The sequence below is a fragment of the Pinus tabuliformis genome, chromosome X (genome assembly GCF_031772625.1).
Source record: "Pinus tabuliformis cultivar Carrire ecotype Pingquan chromosome X, CPIR1, whole genome shotgun sequence".
Lineage (NCBI taxonomy): Eukaryota > Viridiplantae > Streptophyta > Pinopsida > Pinales > Pinaceae > Pinus > Pinus tabuliformis.
Window position 1 is genome coordinate 592,857,276 of NC_142308.1, and position 7,958 is coordinate 592,865,233.

Sequence of the window (7,958 nt, forward strand, 5' to 3'; positions counted from 1 at the left end):
CCTGATGTGGTCGTGATGTCATTTAATTCCCTCTACCCCTACCTTCGTGCAGGTTGCTTCGCTCTAGGGCTTGCAAGACAAACCCTTTATCCCATCCTTCAATACCTCCGCGAAAGGATACGATCATCCTTCACGCTGCTCAATCCTGCTGCTCAAATACTAGCAGCGTGTCGTACAAATTCTCCAACTAATCTAAGTGCCTTTCTTATCTTATGAAACAATTATAGTTATCCCCGCGTAAATAGATATTCATAACTGCGTTCAGTTACTCAATGTAATTGCATTCATTCACACACCATATAAGCATAATAAAGAAAATTCATACATAACATATCAAGATGCATCAACAAAACAAAGACACAGAAATTGCAGAATATCTCTTTATTAATATCTACCAAGTGGTTACAACTTTTGTCCGCCCTGCGCACACAGCTGCAGGGGTCTGCGCAGTCAGTTTCGGACTTCTACCCTAGGTCTCTACACACTCAGCAGCAGAGCCTCTACCTATGCTACAACCCAATACTTAGACTTCTTGCTCTAAAGATATGATTCTATTACATCATTTATCATTGTTTGTCTCCTTTAAATTACTTAGAGCTTAGCTCTTTTTATACAATCCCATGGTCCGTAGACCATGGGTAGTTCTCTTACAGCTGACTTTACTTTTACAAAACTAAGGGCGGACTACCCTTTATGACACATAACACCTTCATATTCCATGATCACAAATTGCGAAGTCTTTACAATAATATTACAAAAATTGACTTAAACATAGGCTTTTAGCCCCAAAACTGCCCTTGGAGGATCTCGCTCCCAACACTAAGAAACTTGGATTGATACCATCCGTTCCACCCTATGCATGGAGATCAATGGCTCTCGCGATATGGCTATGTGGAATGTGGAATGTGGAGTAGTAAATGATTTTCATCCCATGGATAAGATTGAAAAATAAAAAGCTAATTATTAGTTTACTATATGGTATGGTGCTTACTATTGCCCATCTTATATTCTATGACATCCAATGGCCTTTGCCTTCAATCTATTGCATATATTTATGTGGATTCAATATTTTCATTAACTCGTGGTTGTGATGAAGCTAAGAGGAGGAGGAGGAGGAGCTAGCCATTTTGTCATGGAACAATTTATTCCTGAGAAGGCTGTCATCCTTGATTCATCCATATCTTCGATGAAAAACAATAGCAGTAGTAATGGAGGGCAATTTGAGTTGATCCATAATAAAGAAGAGGGAAGATGCCCCCGCATCTATGTTGATCCTTCATTTTTTTTCACTCCTCTAGTTACTTCATTACCTCCACAGCAGCAGGAAGGCCAGATGGTAACATCACTGACAGTGGATATGGATAGCTCATGTTCTTGTAAACCAAATGAAGTTGATGCAATGAGAGAAAAAATTATAGCTCATGTACAATATCCTCGCTTAGTCACAACTTACATAGACTATCAAAAGGTAAAGCAGATCTATGAGGGATAATATCTTTAATAATTTATGTAGGCGAAACATTAGTGAACAATTTTTTCAAGATTTAAATCTCCACTTTTGTGATCATTAGCTGAATGTGTTTAACTAAAATCTAGATGAGCATGGGCCTTATGGACCACTCATGACTACACTACTAACCTTGAACAAAACCTGTATTATAATTTTACAACGCCACCTCTCATTCGCAATATATTTTTTCATACTTTTCTCTGTGTTTCCAATGAAATTATGTAGTTCCATAGCAGAAAGAAGGTATTCTATAATTTATTTTGTTTGTTTTCATGTAGGTGCCCCCTGCGGAGGTAGTTTCAGAGTTGGATGATCTAAGTTAGAAATTCCAAACTCAACACTATGTACCTACAATAAGTATCGGAGCGAACACAAAACTGGATCAATTCATGGTGATTTTCTTAAATTTGGATTGCCTTCTCAGACCTAGTTTAAGTGTTTTCCAAGTCTTAAAAGAGCCACTCAACCAAACACCAAAATCGGCAACACCGAGTGCACGAAATCAAGAAACCTGAGCTTGTAAGACAACAAATCCACTATTTTTTTTATCTTTGAAGTTAGTGTCCAGAACCCATTTCTGGTTGTGATCCCGTAGTATAATGTCCCATCCGATGCCTTGTATCTGTCGATGAATGGAGCATGAAATCCTACATATAACTAAAAGAAAGGTGGTCAAATATTTATTGGTAGTGTAGCAATTGCCTCCGTCGGTGAAAGTGGGCAATAGAACTTGGAACACAAGCACTGTGGTGTAGGAAGTAGTTTGATGAGATTAAAAGAGCTTGAAATTACCTTGTCGAGAAGAGTCTCTAACGTACTTCACACTCTGCATAAGTCCTCCCCAAGAAACATGGATTGATACCTTCGGTTCCACCCTAAGCATGGATATCAATGGCTCTCGTGATATAGCTCTACAAAAGGGCAGAATGCGGAGTTTCAGTCTACACAATGAACTTCCTCCGCACTCCAAATAGAGCATCACTTAATGGATATTTGTTTAGCCTCCTCCCCCCTGTCGCCTATGTAAAGGACTAGCAACCTCATCAGTTCTAGAATCACTGGGCTGAGTATTAGCATAATAGTGTCAATGTTAGAGCACTCACTAAAGGAATGGCTACTCACAAAAATAGCTTTTTTATTTTAAAATTATTTGTCAAGCAATGAAAATACTAAAAGTAAAATTCCCTCCACTAGGGGAATTATGTCACATCAAGGCTCACTCAACTAATGGAAAATTAAAAATAAGGTTTCCAGAAATTAGAAAATTATTTTTGAATTTATAGAAAAATAGAAATATTCAGCATTTTCCGAAAACTTTGGTTAAAATTGCAAAAACTCAGTTAAAATAATGGAATAATAATGTGTACATCTTCACCTTCCACACAATTGGTGGGGGCTAGTGAAGTTGTGTACTTGTGTACAAATTTACATAGTTATCCCCTAATATGTGCACAAAGTTTACACTTTCATCTCATACCATGTAAAAATTCACACCTTCACTTTAGTGAAAATACCTATTGGTTACCTATGAGACATAGAATAGTCGGTAATAAGGTGATTTGTTAAGACATTCCTTATGTGAAGTTCATCAGTACGAAACCCCATGGATACAAAAAAATCCAACCATGTTAAGGGTTGGTGTGGGTCAGGTTTAGTGATATCCTCTGGTGTTTTTGATGGATTAGATACCCTTGGGTTCTAGTTTCTTAGCCAAAGGTTAGTCCCACAAGTCATGAACAAACTAGTTATATATATATTCAACAATATTAAATTATTAATTTAGTAGTACTCATCTCAATCACCAAATTACAACTCAAAAAATATTAAAATTCCATCCTTCACCCTCTACAAAAGTTTAAACATTATCATCCTCACTATGTACAAGTCCACATCTTCACTACCACATTCTAGTGAAAATTTGATATTAAAAAATAACCTAATGACATCCATCTCAATAATAAAACAATAATGCAACAAACCATTTACATATGATGTTGATTTTAATCTTAAACCCCTTTGCTCTTTATATTTTACATAAAGGGAGATGATGGGTGAAGGTGTGTAATTGTATACAAATTTACACCTTGATCCTCCCCAATGTGCACAAGCTTACATCTTTACCTCCCACCACACATAAATCAACATGTTCACTTCCATAGAAGTTGACATTGGTTAAGTTTGATATTAAATTATTTACCTAATAACACACATTTTATCGATTAAGCCAAAACAACAAGCTTTACACTTTCATACCCCAACATGTGCATAAATCTACACCTTCATCCTTGCTATCTATTGATCCACAACTACACTCTTGCAATGATTTAGAATGGATTATCATATAATTTTTCATATATCATTGTACTTTCTAGGTCAAAAAATTGGAGGAATTTGCTTGTAAGGCCCAATTTAAGGGAAGGTCCTAATTTGATGATATTGGATATGGAACCTTATAGAGCCTATTTGAGACATTAAATGGCACTTCCTTGGGTCAAAAATTTTTGAGCATAGCTCCTACTCCCTTAGCAATAATCCACACATTGAAAGAGTTCCAATGATGAAAATATCACCTCAATTGAAGTGCATATGTGAAGTTATGCATCTGACAAGTTGACCTCCCTTGTTAACCACCATAGTACCAAGTGGACTCCATGTCATCCCCCATTGCATACACGTGGGGTCAATCACATGTGGACTTTTAAGAATATTCTAGAGGGTCCAAAACCCTAACACTAATTGATGTTAGAGGCATGAAAAAACCCTAACCCTAACCCTCGATAACTAAAAGGTTATGTTAAATATTGAGCCATTAGAAAGAGAAGGTATTCCATTCTTTTAGTATTGTTATTGTTTTATAGGTGAGTAGAGCATCTATGAGGGGTTATGTTTAATAATGTTGTCATTGATGTCAAAGCTAGGGGGATACCCAAAAACGGGGGCACGGCCTAAAGGGGAAGCTAAGGGGAGACCCAAAGGTGGGAGCACTAGCTAAAGTATGAAAAGAAGAAAAGGTGGAAACCTTAAAGAATTCTCAAAATTGGTCCAAGGCGAGAGCTCATTTGGGTGTGGAAAGAAGAAACAGGGGAAAAGATAAAAATTGATCTAAGGTGGAGCACAAGGAAAAAACCTCAAATTTCATTATAACATGGAAAACCCAACAAATCCAATGTTTTTGTACCTTCGCCTTAGTTAATGGATAAACATTTCATTCTCAACTATCGATCCATCTACCATACTCTTGACATACTAGAGATTTTGCAATGCACGAGCTCATGAGATTTTCCAATATTATGGTATATTGGAGCCCCTAGTCAATCCCTTGGCCATAGAGGTGCTAAGGCGTAGCACCTAAGCGCTAAGCCCCTCCTTGGCATCAAGGAAAATTTTAGGGGCTAATATTCGCCCATGGGCTAGTTTTCTATACTTTTTCCAAAAAAGGATTCACTAATTTCCATTTTTTTGTAAAAATGATTCACCCAAATTTTATAGAATGAAATTATTTTACCCTAAAAATCAACAAAAAATTATATATAGACTATATAAAATATTATATATTTGAATATTTTTACAAAAATATCTCCAAACATTTTATAGATTTCATATTATGGACTAGTGGGATTCGCCAAGGTTTCTAAACTTTAAGATAAATTTCTATCCTTAAAATTTTCCCTGCTTGGCATATCAACATATTGACATTTTACAAAGGCAGAGTTCACAAGATTCACCAATATCCTAGTATGGAGTAGCTCCTAGTCATACCCCTTATCATGTGGCACTAATGTATATCAAATGAGGGCCCAAGCCCTCGACATATCAACATATTAGAAAGTGCTTTAGTTCTTGTGATTTTCCCCATATTTGACATATACAACCCCTAGTCACAATTTCAATCACGTGTGCTAAGGTGTTGCACCCAAAGGCTAAGAGCCCTTAGCATATTGACATATCATTATTATAGAAAAAAGTGAAGGTTTTGGATTTTTTCCAATACCTCAGTATACTCTGCTCCCAATCATGCTCTTGGTCGTGAAGATCCTAGTTATATCACTAAGGACTTAGTTCCCTCGGCTTATCAACAACCAAAGGTTTCTAAGGAGCACTTGTGTTGAAAGCAACCAATATCTCAATATGATTTAGCAAAGCCCTCTGTTATAGCCAATGATCGCAGGGTGCTTAAACTTTAGCACCTAGAGCTAAAGGCCCTCGAAAATGTCATTTTCAAATGTTAAATTATTTCAAGTTTTTTCTCGGTCTCCTGATAACAAGTGAAATTTGGAGTTTTGGGACCTCAAATGCCCCATGCTGCAATATGAGTTAAAGTGAGTATGACAAGGAAATTTGAGGTTTAGCTCTCATCTGCTCGATAACATTGATTCTCTGATATACTAATATAAAAGCTCTAAGGCTCCAGGATTGGATATATGATGTCGAAAGTACATGCATAAGCACTAAAGTGAAAAGGTGAAAAGGTTAGATTGAAGAGAGCTCTAATATACTAAATTATAATAAAGTCACTGAGTTAGAATAATAATCACTTGGGCACAAGACATAGTTATATGACAGGAAGCACCAAAAAAAAATATGAATTACGTTTTTAAAGTGTAGATCTGATTAGTGGGTTGGAGGAAGCACAATATATGAAAGTATTACATTGGTAAAAGAAATGTCGATGGGATGAGTGATAAAAGAATGTTAGAGAACAAAGTCTGCAACTTCAGGGTCGGGATTTTAAGGAAGCACTAGATTCTAAGCAAAGATTTGATGAGGTAACTGCAAAAATTCAAAAAGGAAGAGTTTACCAAAGAAGAAAGCATTACATAGAAAAGATTTAATAATGTGATTACCAAAACTCATAAAGAATAGTGGACCAAAGAACAAAACAATTACATATCAAGGATCACGGGGGATTGGTTCCTTATGTAAGTTGGTCCCTGTAAAGCAGTGGGTGGGATTGGTGTATCATATAGGTTGGTGCCTACAAAGCATTAGAGGGGATTGGTGTCTCCGATGAGCTAGCACTTTCAAATAAGAAGGAATTGGTGCCTTCTATAAGTGGGTTCGTAGGAAAATTGTAAAAATAAATTAATCCCTACAAAAAATATTAAAGTTTATAGGGTTTCTATATATATCCTATCCTATCCTTTGTTTTATGTAAGATATACATTTCCTTTTGTTTAACTGCTCAATCTTCTAAGTTTGCTGACGAGGTTACTTTACTAGCCTCCCTTGCTACACCCCATATTTGAGATTAATAGCCCCATCATTTCCATACGATAATTACTATTAGTTTCTGCCATTCTTGATGCTTGTCATTTATCCCCAAATGTCCACAAATCCCGTAAATGACAAATCCGAAACTGCACCGAAATTGGAAGCTTTTCTGTTCACATTCCTGCCTTTGAACGGAAGGCACGGAATTCACTTCTCATGTCCTCCGAAGAAATTTTCCTCAGAAATTTTCTCATGTCCTTCGAAGAAATTTTCCTTAGAAATTTCTAAAATCTCTGAGCTTGCAGTAAGGTTGAGATCCAGGCTCCAATTTGTCATCGGTACAACCAAAATCGAAATTTGCGCAATTGAGGTGAAGGCAAAACTGAGTAGGAGCTCCCAGGTGAGGATGACCCCAGGCACACTCTGGATTCTGCTCCCATTTGTTGACACAGCAATTTCCAGCAGAAACTAGATGGTTTTGTCCCATTCCTTAAGCTAGAAATGGCAGAAGATCCAACTGAATTCAACCTCCGACTAGGAGCAGCAATTTCTTGATCGACAATGGACTTATCCCAAATGCAACCAATATGGAGCTTTCTCACGCTGCCGCATATTGGTTCAAGGGCTCTTAAAGCGGCAGCAGTATCCAGATATTTACAACATGAAACCCTGACCTCTACAAGAGTTTTACTAAGTCAACTAGTACAAAAGTTAAGACCCACCTCAGTGATCTGCCTACATCCCTGTAACTCTAATTTACCCAAACGAATGCAGGTAGCTGCAATGGCTGCGAACCCTGACCTCTACAAATGGCAAGCAACTCCTCGAGGTTCCTACATGCCCCTGATATGGCTGCAAGCTCCTGGGCCCTGAAACCGTCCGCAGAAAGCTTGAGCAAGTTGTGGCTTGACAAATTGGCCGAAACATGTGGTTCGTCCTGCAAAGGGAAGCGATATGTCCTCGGTCCAACAATAGAACTGAGTGAGATCCAGGCTCTTCAACGCTGTGCAAGTTTGCATCAGGAGATTAAGCTGCAGACTCAGGATCCGTGGCACGACTGTGCTCTTTCACCAATTTCCATTCTCTGCCTCTCATTCTCCTCCCTCTTCCCCTGCCCTTTCTCCATCATCATCACCATATTCAATCTTAGCAATTCCCCGGTCCCTTCTCCATCATCATCACCATCTTCAATCTCAGCAATTCCCCTGCCCCTGCCCTTTCACCAGTGGCACAAGAG

General features: G+C 37.8%; 1 pseudogene; it reads left to right on the top strand.

Annotated features, from left to right (window-relative positions):
• The first annotated feature begins 1,090 nt into the window (after positions 1–1,090).
• On the top strand, positions 1,091–2,025 carry LOC149141414 (uncharacterized; annotated as a pseudogene).
• Positions 2,026–7,958: the final 5,933 nt, after the last annotated feature.